At 34.3% G+C, this 14,483-nt stretch overlaps 2 long non-coding RNA genes across 2 annotated transcripts in view; both read right to left on the bottom strand.

Moving 5' to 3' along the window:
- Positions 1–3,151, bottom strand: part of LOC128247651 (uncharacterized) — a 56,059-nt gene extending 52,908 nt beyond the window's left edge. Inside the window, exon 1 of the long non-coding RNA XR_016241942.1 lies at positions 3,014–3,151. This is a non-coding gene — a long non-coding RNA (uncharacterized LOC128247651). The remainder of the gene's footprint in view (positions 1–3,013) is intronic.
- A 4,848-nt stretch (positions 3,152–7,999) lies between these two features.
- LOC128249856 (uncharacterized) lies at positions 8,000–9,715 on the bottom strand. The gene is made up of 2 exons (XR_008265978.2): positions 9,425–9,715; positions 8,000–8,350 (listed from the first exon to the last, which is right to left on the bottom strand). It is a non-coding gene; the product is annotated as an uncharacterized LOC128249856 (long non-coding RNA).
- Between the last annotated feature and the right edge of the window lie 4,768 nt (positions 9,716–14,483).

The raw sequence follows: 14,483 nt of genomic DNA, 5'->3' as shown, positions 1-14,483 counted from the left end.
GAAAACAATTCTGCATGTAGCACCCGTACGACACACTAAGGTCACATTAAGGACACAGTCACCTGCAGGATTCATGGATAGGACATGGAACAATGCAATGACCAATGACCTGGAAGTTGCTTCACCATGAGATTAATTTGATGAATTAAATCCAAATAACCAAAACATCTTAATCATTTTTATCATGCCACGCTACGATAAATTACGATACGCAACAACGCCAGCTATAATACACAGACTATTTGTCAATGTATTTGTAAATCTATCTATTTATCTAATTTATTTTACCCAGATGCATATTCATTTGTTAGAATAATATAGGGACATTCCTTATTCACCTACCAATCGAATTAATAGTTTGTAATACCTATTTTTAGCAATAAACTATTACCATAAACGATGGGTTGGGCATAACTGAATAAGATGAGAACTGAACAAGAAACAGGATAGGACATGGAACGGTGTAATGGTAAACGGGAACTGAGAATAACCCTCGCTTTCCCAGTCAACTCATTTATTTTACTTAGATGCATATTCATTTCTTAAAATAATATAGGGACATTCTTTTTTCTTTCGAGCGAAATCGTTGCCAGTGCCCCTGGACTGGCTCTTGTGCGGGTGGCACATGAAATGCACCATTTTGAGCGTGGCCGTTGCCAGTACCACCTGACTGGCCTTCGTGCGGGTGACACGTAAAAGCACCCACTACACTCTCTGAGTGGTTGGCGTTAGGAAGGGCATCCAGCTGTAGAAACTCTGCCAAATCAGATTGGAGCCTGGTGTAGCCATCTGGTTTCACCAGTCCTCAGTCAAATCGGCCAACCCATGCTAGCATGGAAAGCGGACGTTAAACGACGACAACGACGACGACGACATACCTTATTCACCCAATAATCGTATTAATAATCTGTAATATCTATTTTTAGCAATAAGCTATTACCATAAAGGTTAATAAAATATTTAAAGGCTTAATTACACCTGATTCTAAAATTTATATATGAACATAGGATTGGGGATAGGAATGGGAGCGGAACTGAACAGGGAATGGGACAGAACTGAAACGATGTAATGGGATCAGGAGCTGTAAATAACCCCCGCTTTTCCAGGTATTACCACATAACTCAGCTAGTATATATATATATATATATATATATATATATATATTCGTTTATATTTATATAAAGGGCATTATAACAGAAAAATAATAACGCCACACAGTGGACTTCTCAAAATGACCACATTTAGTACCTAGCCCTTTATATAAATATAAACGAATAATTATATTCTTGGGAATAGAAATTTCCCTTATGAATTTTTTTACACACTGGCTTCTTGATAAAATTCTTGTAAAAGAGTTTCATCCTTTTTTGAATTTATATATATATATATATATATATATATATACACATATATAATGAAGAAATAAATGATATATTTATCCACTTTATACTGCTCTACCAAGAAGCGCTCCAATTGAGGTTCAGGAATATAAAATTAAGGAGAGAAATTATATACACCGATTTATTTATTTCCTTCTTAATTTTTTGTATACATATATATATATGTATGTTGTTGTATTTGGGGATGGTCATATTGTCAGTTTAGCCATATTATATATATATATATATATATATATATATATATATATATATATATTTTATTTGTTAGAATAATATAGGGACATTCCTTATTCACTCACCAATCAAATTAATAGTTTGTAATATATATATATATATATATATATATATATATATATATATATATATGTATGTATGTATGCATGTATATGTATATAAAGCACTGAGAAAAGTTTGAAAATGTATAAAATTTTTATTTAATTATATATGCTTTTTGTTTAATTTAAACAAATTTAACTTTTTAACATAAAGAATGAAGAGTAATATTGTATGTATTTGTATGTATGAAAATGAAAATAAAAAAGTACGTTTTTACACAATGTTTACATATACATGTTTAACTGAGTATATATATATATATTTTGATGTGCATATTTATAAGGTAAGTTTGACAGATATAATACAAGTAAAAATGAAAGAAGGAACAAAAAATGGATCACATGTTATTTCAAGTCGTGCATAGAAAAAAATTTTATTGTATACATTTTTTTTTTTTTTTTTTTGTGCTGCAATTAAAACAGGTTTTGTAGTCGAAGTTTTTAAAAGTTACATTTGGCTGACCAGGATTCGGTTTACACTGATGTTCAGCTTACATACACACACACACTCAGAGAACATATAGATGTACATACATGCTTCCACTTATACATAAAGGAGAGAAGGAATATCAGCCTACATACATTCAAGAGGTAATACATAAGGAGGACATTTGTGTAAACATATTAACAGCTATGTTTCTGTTCATTTCCAATCTGAGCAGTTATTGGACGGAGGCATAAAATGAGGGAGGGAAGTCATAACAGCAGAATGTATTGAGAAATGTGTAAATGGACTTGATAGATTACTGGGCTATGTCTTAGAGAAATCACATTATTGTTGATGATATAGCATTCTACTGCAGCTATATGACGTGTTTGCAACAAAGTGATATACGATGATGATTCACTCCTGAACTGAAATAGGCTCCCAGCCTCTGTATCATGAATGGTTATGCAGACCACTCCTAACGAAAGCCAGAGCTTCCTTCATCCACTACATAAAAAGTATTAAGAAAACATGTTGTTTAGATATACTTTTATTTTAGCTGTTTACAAAGATCACAAATTTCCTTATTTAAATCATGAATCATATTCCTTTCGATAATATCAATATGATTACAAAACTTCTTTGCAGACGATGTTTTCTGTTTGGTTGACACTAATTTGCAAATTACTGGAGTCTGTCAGTCTACTCACAGTGACGTATAACTGGCCATGTGTAAACATCAGAGAGGGTAAAAGTACACCTACACCATCTAAAGTCTGACCCTGTACCTTGTTTGCTGTGAATGTGTGAGTGTAATCTTTAGGTTTACAAAAAATCAAACAAAGACTTACCTCTCACTGTTCTATACAAATAATGTCTGGATGTTCTGGTACCATGGGTTATTTTGATTGACAAAACTGAGATGCAAACAACAGCTGCTTTGATTAGCCATTTTGAATCCTGAGATTGACACACTTCAATAACCACCAAATAATCACACACACTATATACTGACACACACTTTTTCCAATTTATTTTTGCTATTAACCGTCCTCATGTCCCCTTTGAATCTACGATGGGGCCACGAACTATGCAATGAAAATCCCAGAGCTGCTCATGGTGAATTTTTAATAAAAATGCAAAGGTGGTTTATCAATTCAAAAATCGATACCCATGAAATAATCATACTTTCTGATTTTTTAATGCTAAAAACCTTCCTGACAATCAACTTTATAATCCCCAAAAATATTGTAGCCATTAGTCCAACTATCTGGATGTGAAGAGGGAACAGACAAAGAGACGGACAGACATAACACCCATTATGTGTGTGTGTTGGCACTCCGCCGCTTACGACGTCGAGGGTTCCAGTTGATCTGATCAACGGAACAGCCTGCTCGTGAAATTAACATGCAAGTGGCTGAGCACTCCACAGGCACGTGTACCCTTAACGTAGTTCTCGGGGATATTCAGCGTGACACAGTGTGACAAGGCTGACCCTTTGAATTACAGGCACAACAGAAACAGGAAGTAAGAGTGAGATAAAGTTGTGGTAAAAGAGTACAGCAGGGTTTGCCACCATCCCCTGCCGGAGCCTCGTGGAGCTTTAGGTGTTTTCGCTCAATAAACACTCACAACACCCGGTCTGGGAATCGAAACCGCGATCTTATGACCACGAGTCCGCTGCTCTAACCATTGGGCCATTGCGCCTCCACTAACACCCATTATAGTAAGATAGCAAATCTGCCCATCTAAGATGGGAAATAATAGGATAGTATCACAAATCTAAACCCTCTAAATTCACAAACTATATGGTGGGGGAAATCCAGAGTTAATCCTCATTGCTGGAATTTTAACAAAAAAAAAAAATCAAAGGTGATTTATTAATACAAAACCCAATATCCACTAAATAATCATACTTTTTCACATTTTTTCCACTAAGAACCTTCCTGATTACCTCCCTCATAATCCCGAAAAACATTGTGACCATTTGTCCAGCTGTTTGACCGTGAAGAGGGAACAGACAGACAGACAGACATAACGTCTATTATAGTAAGATTCATAACTCCTTTGTTATTATTTACTAAACTTTGTACTGATTTCAGCAGTCGGAAGGTGTTATGCATCTACAGTCAGTATTGTGAGTTAACTAAAGTATAGTGCATTGAGTTCTGGTTTGTATTTGTTAATGAAATATGCTACTTCGTTGATCCATTGCTGTGTACCGTCATTCTGTCTGATGTAATATTCTTGGCAACCTTTACATGTTATAATGTAAATTAGGTTATCCTAATTTCAGGAGTGATTGTTTTAATTTTGGAGGAGGGCTCATTTTGAAGTAAAATTTGGGTAGTTACATACTTTAGAGGTTGGTTGGTTGGTAACACATACTTATTTAGGGTCTACTGTCTATGTATGTAGCTTTGCATAGGTCAATATCCTTTTTAGTGGTTTTTAGTAGTTTTACTTCTCATGCCCTTTATAATTAGATGTTTTTCCAAGATGTTCTTCATTTTTTGGTCCAAGTAATAATACTGATACTTATAGACAGTTGTTGGTGGAAACTTTGGTGTTCCTTGAGTTAAAAGTTGAAGTATAAGGAATAGTATTTTTCATTTTTGTATGTTTTGGGATTTGGTTGTTTGAATTCTTGGATGTTAACTTGTTTGGCTTTCCGAATTCTAAATTCAGTCAGTTTTATGGGTTATTTTCTTATGATAAGTACTTTTTCATTTTGTCTAAACTTTGATATATATTTGTATGGTGTTTCCACATGTTTTATGAACCTGCATCATTTATATTTACATGAGTACATATGAATAATTCAATGGAATAACGTTCATGTAACAACAAACATAATACATCATAATGTGTATGTGTGTGTGTATTTGTGTGTTGCACTGTCTATCCTCAACCATTGCTTGACAATTGGTCCCTGTAACTTAGCTGACTCCTACTTAACTGTTCAGCAAAAAAAAAAAAAAAAAAAAAAAAAAATCGATAGAATACTTACAGACTTAAAATAAGAAGTGGGAACGATTTTTTCCACTAAAAACCTTCAAGGCATTGTCCCAGCATGGCCACTGTCCAATGACTGCTAAGCGATATTAGCAAAGTAGTTCTTAGTTATTGAAAACCAAGTAAGTAAAAAGAGTTAAACTTTTGTATATCAGCACTATGTACGTGATTTGACATAACAGTTCAACAAAAGCATATTTAGAGAGGAAAAGAGAAAGTGTGAGAGAACAGTTCATTGAATAAAGTGATACAGTTTCGCATGGAATGCTGAATGACTTTTGTTTGAAGTTAAATTGGCTAACGTTTTATAAATGTAAGCCAAATTTTCTAGAAACTGCTATCAAGCTATTTGGCAGGAAAACTTGTACATTTTCTTTAAAGTTCACTGCATCGATGATAAGATGTCTGCCTGTGCTGACTACTCAAGCCATATATGCGTAGGCGTTAATGTCTTTCGTGTTGATGTAGTTGATCATAGTCCTGAGATGGGAAACTCTGAGAGTGATGGTTGAAACTCAATGGAAATCTTGCAACAATATATATATATATATATATATATATATATATATATATATATCAGCTGTCGAACGCCGACGAAGGGAAATAACCCTGAAATCCGGATACGTTCGTGCTGCAGACCGAGGTGAGAGGGATAACTTCCCTTGGCAAACAGGACACAGTCTTGTGTCGATAAGCCAGCTGGAGGAGATGTCCTCCTGGGGCTAAAAGCAACAGTAACATCCACCCCTAGGGGTCAGCCACACTTAAGTGGCAATATACTACACTTTATCGTGCAGTTACTGTTAATACTTCATTTAGAGAATTAACATTGCTTGTTTTCACCTTTTCAATATCAGTGAAGAATTTCACTGGAAAAGAAGATATAAGTTTGCCAGGTTTTTGTCTCTCTCACCAATGTCATCAGCTGTCGAACGCCGACGAAGGGAAATAACCCTGAAATCCGGATACGTTCGTGCTGCAGACCGAGGTGAGAGGGATAACTTCCCTTGGCAAACAGGACACAGTCGTGTGTCGATAAGCCAGCTGGAGGAGATGTCCTCCTGGGGCTAAAAGCAACAGTAACATCCACCCCTAGGGGTCAGCCACACTTAAGTGGCAATATACTACACTTTATCGTGCAGTTACTGTTAATACTTCATTTAGAGAATTAACATTGCTTGTTTTCACCTTTTCAATATCAGTGAAGAATTTCACTGGAAAAGAAGATATAAGTTTGCCAGGTTTTTGTCTCTCTCACCAAGGTCATCAGCTGTCGAACGCCGACGAAGGGAAATAACCCTGAAATCCGGATACGTTCGTGCTGCAGACCGAGGTGAGAGGGATAACTTCCCTTGGCAAACAGGACACAGTCGTGTGTCGATAAGCCAGCTGGAGGAGATGTCCTCCTGGGGCTAAAAGCAACAGTAACATCCACCCCTAGGGGTCAGCCACACTTAAGTGGCAATATACTACACTTTATCGTGCAGTTACTGTTAATACTTCATTTAGAGAATTAACATTGCTTGTTTTCACCTTTTCAATATCAGTGAAGAATTTCACTGGAAAAGAAGATATAAGTTTGCCAGGTTTTTGTCTCTCTCACCAAGGTCATCAGCTGTCGAACGCCGACGAAGGGAAATAACCCTGAAATCCGGATACGTTCGTGCTGCAGACCGAAGTGAGAGGGATAACTTCCCTTGGCAAACAGGACACAGTCGTGTGTCGATAAGCCAGCTGGAGGAGATGTCCTCCTGGGGCTAAAAGCAACAGTAACATCCAACCCTAGGGGTCAGCCACACTTAAGTGGCAATATACTACACTTTATCGTGCAGTTACTGTTAATACTTCATTTAGAGAATTAACATTGCTTGTTTTCACCTTTTCAATATCAGTGAAGAATTTCACTGGAAAAGAAGATATAAGTTTGCCAGGTTTTTGTCTCTCTCACCAAGGTCATCAGCTGTCGAACGCCGACGAAGGGAAATAACCCTGAAATCCGGATACGTTCGTGCTGCAGACCGAGGTGAGAGGGATAACTTCCCTTGGCAAACAGGACACAGTCGTGTGTCGATAAGCCAGCTGGAGGAGATGTCCTCCTGGGGCTAAAAGCAACAGTAACATCTACCCCTAGGGGTCAGCCACACTTAAGTGGCAATATACTACACTTTATCGTGCAGTTACTGTTAATACTTCATTTAGAGAATTAGCATTGCTTATATATATATATATATATATATATATATATATATATATATATATATATATATATATATATATATATATATATATATATATATATATATATATATATATATATATATATATATATATATATATATATATATATATAAATATAAATAAATATATATATAGTGGCTGTGTGGTAAGTAGCCTGCTTACCAACCACATGGTTCTGGGTTCAGTCCCACTGTGTGGCATCTTGGGCAAGTGTCTTCTACTATAGCCTCGGGCCGACCAAAGCCTTGTGAGTGGATTTGGGAGACGGAAACTGAAAGAAGCCCGTCGTATATATGTATATATATATATATATGTATGTGTGTATGTGTTTGTGTGTCTGTGTTTATCCCCCCAACATCGCTTGACAACTGATGCTGGTGTGTTTAGGTCCCCGTAACTTAGCGGTTTGGCAAAAGAGACCAATAGAATAAGTACTAGGCTTCCAAAGAATAAGTCCTGGGGTCGATTTGCTTGACTAAAGGTGGTGCTCCAGCATGGCCACAGTCAAAAGACTGAAACAAGTAAAAGAGTAAAAAGAGTATATACATATATTAAATCGTAAAATGAAAACAGAACACAAAGGATTCCGTGGTACACATGTTTCAAGCTTTATACACAAACTGTTGTTGCATCATTTTATGAGTATATAATTGATAGAAAGGATGGTTTAAAGCTATCTTCAGCCGCAAACATTTTCAGTCCCAAGATTACATCACAAAGAAAAAATCACAAAGAAAAAAGCACAAAGAAAAAAGAAAAAGAGAGAGAAAAAGGAAAAGTCCACTTATTAGAATCCATTGTAATATGCTTATCCTTTAAATTGTTATATCTGCACAAATGTTCCTTGGTATTCAAAAATATGTCCATATTGTACCACAATTCAGGGTAGAGTGAATGATAAATAAATTGGATTGTATATAACTAACATATATGAGCTAGAAGGAGAAGATCAGAAATGAAAAAAGTTAGAGGTTAAAACAATATAAAATACGAAATAAAACAATATAAAATAAGAGATAAAATATAAAAATAATAGAAGTCAAATAGGGGAGTAATATAAGAAAAAAATACGGATAATAAAGTAAGGTGCATATAAAAAAAAGATTTAGTAGGGTTGGAATAAAGTAATAAAGGAAATAAAGGAATTGGGATAAAGAAATAGAAGAAATAAAAGAAATGGAATAAAAGAATAAAGAAAATGAGGTATAAGAAAAAAAACTATAAAGTAGAAAAAGAGATAAAGAGATAAGATACTAAATGGCAGAAAAACATGATGCTGTCTTGGCCAGGATTGCGGGGGGGGGGGGGGGGGGGTCATAAATAATTTCTTAGCTAGACTAGGGTTGAAATATGATATCCTTGAGATGAGTGGTCAGTTTACCCAAAACACAACACGCCCTGTGTACTAGTGATTTTGTCAGCTCTCTACCTAATGATAATAATAATCCTTTCTACTAAAAGCACAAAGCCTGAAATTTTGGGGAAGGGGACAAGTCGATTACATCGACCTCATTGTTTCACTGGTACTTAATTTATCGAGCCTGAAAGGATGAAAGACAAAGTCAGCCTTAGCGGAATTTGAACTCAGAACATAAAGACATGAAATGCCACTAAGCATTTTGCTTGGCAAGCTAACAATTCTGCCATCTAGCTGTTTTTACACAGACATACATATTAATACTTGTACACAAACGTTTGTGTAAGATGGTATACATTTGTATACCAGCTTTAGATTGGTATACTATTATAAATTCAAAATAAGATATACAGGGTGGCCTAAAAATCTCTTTTCACATTCATATATTAACAGTTTAGATCTTAATTATAAAAAAATATGAAACCATTATTCTATGCTAATTTAGTTAATTTTGTCAAGCTCATTTTTCAATTTGTAAGATAGAAATTTAAATGAAAAAAAAGGTTTTAAAAGAAATTTAAAGTGACTATGTGATAACTGTAAACCTACTTTTGGGCCACCCTGTATAGAAGAACTAAAGTCTTATACTCACCTCAATGCAGTATGCCAGTATGACTGCAGTCTAAAGTAACAAGTAAAACAAATAAAAGATAAAAGATATACTCTTATGCGAAAACACATTTATACTCCTATATCTATATAAATATATATGTGCACAGAATATAGTTATATAGACTTACCCACACATATATATCTTTAATTACACCCCAACAGATGTATATAGAGATGTAACACTAATAGCTTACATTTATCTGTTCAGTAGACACACTCACACACACACACACACACACACACAAACATACACAAACATATACACACACATGCATCAAATGTAAATTTGATGACATTTACATACACACACTCTTGCACTCACACACACTTGCACACTCATACGCATACAAATATACATGCTTATGTGTGTGTGTGTGTGTGCACGTGTCTATACACATACATATATATATATTTTTACACACACACATTTGTTACATACACATGTGTAAACATATACAAACACTCGCACACATACACAAATATAGAAGCACCCACGAAAGTGTGCATATACATGTGTATAAATATAGCAATTAGTGTTTTTAATCAATTAAAGTTTGTAGAAAATGACAACACATTGACTGATGATGGTCCTCTATTTAGTGATGGTGGAACATACTACATTAGTAGAGTGAAATTTATCAGTCAATTATTAATCATTTATTAATCAAGTAACACTTTAGCAGCTGATTCAGCCATAGATTACATCACTGTTATGTATGGCCTTTAGAGTCTAAAACTGATTGAGTAAGCTGCTGAGGTGAAAATTGAAGCTCCAGACAAATCTAATATTATGTGCATCTGTATGTGTCCTTACATATATACACACACACATGCCCACCCCTGCATATATACATATATATATATATATATATATATATATATACACACACACACACATACACACACATATATATATATATACATATATATACATACATACATACGTATATATATATATATATATATATATATATATATATATATATACGTACACACACACACACACACACACACACACACACACACACATATATATGAAACATTGATTAGAGAACAAACATCAAATTTGAGTCAATCACTTTATATAACACCACACTTCCATACCTTTGACCATATATAAATATTACCATGGCCTTTAACATATAAAGAATACATATATAAAAAAACACAGAAGGTAAAAAATATGGATCTTTTTCAAAACGGGGGCACCAGTTTTCATTAATGTTTTATGTAATGTTTTTGGTACTGAAAGACTTTCAAACTTCGTATACTTATCTATTTTGTGTTATAGAACAGAAAAAAATTTTTGTATTCGGATTTATTTCATGTAAAAAATTGTCTTATTTCGATAATTTCAACCAATCACTGACAAGTATTCAACTGTTTACACTTACTCCTTTGGCACTTTAAGCGGTGTAAAGCGTATTTAATCTCCATAACTTCTGACATTTTGCAGAGGCAACACACGTGTGTTCGTTTTCCCTAACCCTAACCCTAACCCTAACCCTAATTGACATGCTCCTTCCCTCAAAAACTATGCCTTGTGCCTATAATAGAAAGGTTTATTAGCTACTGCCAATATGCTTCAGCCATTTTTTGACAAGGAATTAATAATTTTATCACCGCCGAGAATCGTTTGTTTACGTACTCAGCACTTAATTTTTACGGCTGAATGGACGTCAGTCATTGGTTGAAATTACAGAATTACGACAACTTTAACATGAAATAACTTGTGATGTACGTTTTTTTGTTAAGAAGACTAAGAGAGAAAGATGATTTATATGACACATTCTACCAGTGTCCCAAGTTTCAAAGTGTTTTGTTATGAAAATACTGGTGTCCCCGTTTTGAACAGGATCCAAAAATATATATGCAAATAAAAATACAAATACATAGAATGGCCGATCAAGAAGGTATATACAATCGGCAAAAAATTCTAAAGCGTGTCATGCGACTAAAAATCTAAATAAGATATCAATTGACTAAAAAAAATTTTTTTTTACTCCCCTCAATTAAAAATATGTAAAAAAAGTTCATTTCATAAAAAACCATAGTAGATTGGAGTCCAGGAGCATAAGAGAGATCCACAAAATCAAGTCAAACACATCTATGGCCATTTCAGGAGTTCACTGCCCTGGTTCAATTACAATTTAAGGTGCATCTCAGCAATGACCCCACTCATTAGGATGAACAGGAATCTCAACTATTAGCCATTCATGGGAGTTACAACATGGCTGCTAACCTAATTTAAAGATAATAATCTATCGCAGAACCAGTTCAAATTTTCTAACACACACACAAATAAAAAAATTTTATTTTATTTCATTGCTAAATATGTAAGTGGCTGCTAATCATAGAATTTTTACTATCCGGTTTCATAACCCAGTAAAACTAAATATTTACCACATCTTGTTTTACTTCTATAAACTTTCAGAAAAGTAGAAGAAAACTTATGGTTGCAAAAAGGGATTACCTCTGTAAATTTATTTAAATGTTTTAGGCCCAAAGGACCTAAGGATGGCAAGAGATTCCCTTATACACAACTTACATTTATTAATATTAACTCTAAAATAAGGGGCCCTCGAGATAACAGACCATTCAAGAGTGTAACTTTTTTATTCCTCTTTAAACCGTGTACATAAGAGGCAAGTGTAGTGAAGTTTTCCGTTCAAAAACGAGTTCATGTAGGCCCTATATTTTGCCTTAAAATTGACAGTACTGCTTATGTAAAACCTATCCAAATTACCCACCTCTTTAACAACACATTTATAAATAACATTTGTAGTCAGACAGAATCCGTCAAGGGGACATAAGCAAGGGTTTCTACAATTACAGGATTTACCAGAACCACCCACATCCCTATTACTAATACTAACATTACTTATCTGGCTTCCAGAATTCTTGTCTTCAGATATATTTTTACAGAGGGTTAACCCTTTAGTGTTCAAACTGGTCAAAATTAATTCCCCTTTATTTGTTCAAGCCAGCCATATTTGGCCGTATCTGACTGCTCTACAAAATTGCTAAAAAAATAAACAAATCACATTATTGAATTCTCGTAGCTTTGAGATAATGCGAGATGAAGCCTTTCCTGCCTTTATTCAAGTATAAATACTGTGAAATTGTTTAGACCACATGGTTTTTTTCAACATTTGAAGAGAAGTAAGTACCTTAGTTGTTAAAGAAATGGTGTCAGCAAGTAGTGATTCTGACTTTGAAGGTATTATTCTTGTCGATATAGAAAATATAAATGAAAACAAGAGTATTTTGTCTCCAGATGAATCTGATATCGATATTAGTGATTATTCATCGGATGAGGAAGATTTTGAGAACAAAAGTGATGAAAATGAAAGTGATGAAAATGATATCGTAAATATGGCAACATGGTCAAAGATTACAACACCAATCACTATTCCTGATTTCACAGAAAACACTGGTCCACAACACAATTTACCACCTGATGCTCAACCATTGGACTATCTATTTTTATTTTTACCAAAAAGTTTTTTTGAAAATGTTGCGGAGGAAACAAACAAATATGCACAATCTTTATCTTCTAGTCATGGAAGAGATGATTCACTATGGAGCCAACTTATACTGCAGAAATGAGAGCATTTTTCACAATTAATATTATATTTGGTGTTAAACAGCTTCCTTGACTGTAGAACAACTAGAGTCCTGATATAAGGTATGGTGATCCATATATCTCAAGTATAATGTCAAAGATGAGGTATTCAAAAATATCTCAGTATTTGCATTTAACTGATTCTGCTAATGCCCCCAACAAAAACGATCCAAACTACGATCCCCTGTACAAAGTAAGTCCTGTAATTGATTTACTTGTTAATAATTATAAAATTGTGTATCTACCTGGGAAAAATCTCAGTGTAGATGAAGCCATGATAGGTTATAAGGGTAGAGTACATTTTCGACAGTACATGCTTGCCAAACTTACTAAATGGGGGATCAAGGTATGGGAAGTTTGTGAATCAGCGACTGGATATTGTGTAAACTTCGATGTTTACACAGGTAGAAAATATAATGGAAACAGACCATATGATGTTGTATGGTCTCTTACTGAACCATTTCACCATCAGCACTGACACCTCTATTTTGCCTAGTTTTTTTTCTTCAGTGGCTTTGGCAGAAAATCTTGCCCTTGTAAGTACTTACATGTGCAGTACTGTTATGAGAAACCGTAAAGGTTTACCCTGTCAAATGAAAACAAAATTTAAAAAAAGAGGGGACATTTTACAAATGCAAAAAGAAAATTTTTTAGTTACTGCTTTCAAAGACAAAAGACATTTTATTTCTGTCTTCTAATGAACAACCTGGTGTTGGCGCTGAGGGAAAACCCCTACTGAATATTTGTTATAACAAATATATGGATGGGATTGATAAATCCGACCAATATTGGGCATATTACCCAGTTGGTCGACCTGGGAAGAAATGGTAGAGGTACGTTTTGTGGTTTTTAGTTAATTTAACTATAGTAAATTCATATATTGTATATGTAAAAAGCCACAAGGTACCTCCACCACCAAAGGACTACGACCACTTGAAATTTCAGGTTGACATCACATCTCAGTTACATGAGGGCTTTTCTTCTAGAAAGCACAGAACTGGGAGAAAAGCAAAATTAACTGAGGTGGATGTCAACAGAGAAAATATTGACTTTCATAAAGTCAAAAAGATAAAAGGAAGGAAAAAAGTTTGCAGACTCTGTTCGCTGCAAAAAAGAAAACTGAAAAAAAGAAAAACTGCAAAAGGGTATCAAATTGAGACTTCATATATGTGTTCCTTTTGCAAAGTGCCCTTGTGCTTTAGACAGTTTCATGAGAGAAATATGTCATAACGATATTATTTTGTATATTCCTTTTCATTTTATTACAAATATAATGTGAAAGTGAGAAATACATATTAATTTTCAGTATGTTAAACACCTGTATTCACCCTTGTCTCACCTGTTAATGAGATTTTTTTATTAGATGCATTCTGTTACATAAATGAATTCATTAAATTGTATAAGAATATAATGG

Source organism: Octopus bimaculoides, chromosome 1 (genome assembly GCF_046866305.1).
Source record: "Octopus bimaculoides isolate indiv1 chromosome 1, ASM4686630v1, whole genome shotgun sequence".
NCBI classification, from domain to species: domain Eukaryota; kingdom Metazoa; phylum Mollusca; class Cephalopoda; order Octopoda; family Octopodidae; genus Octopus; species Octopus bimaculoides.
This window is presented reverse-complemented; position numbering and strand designations above follow the sequence as displayed.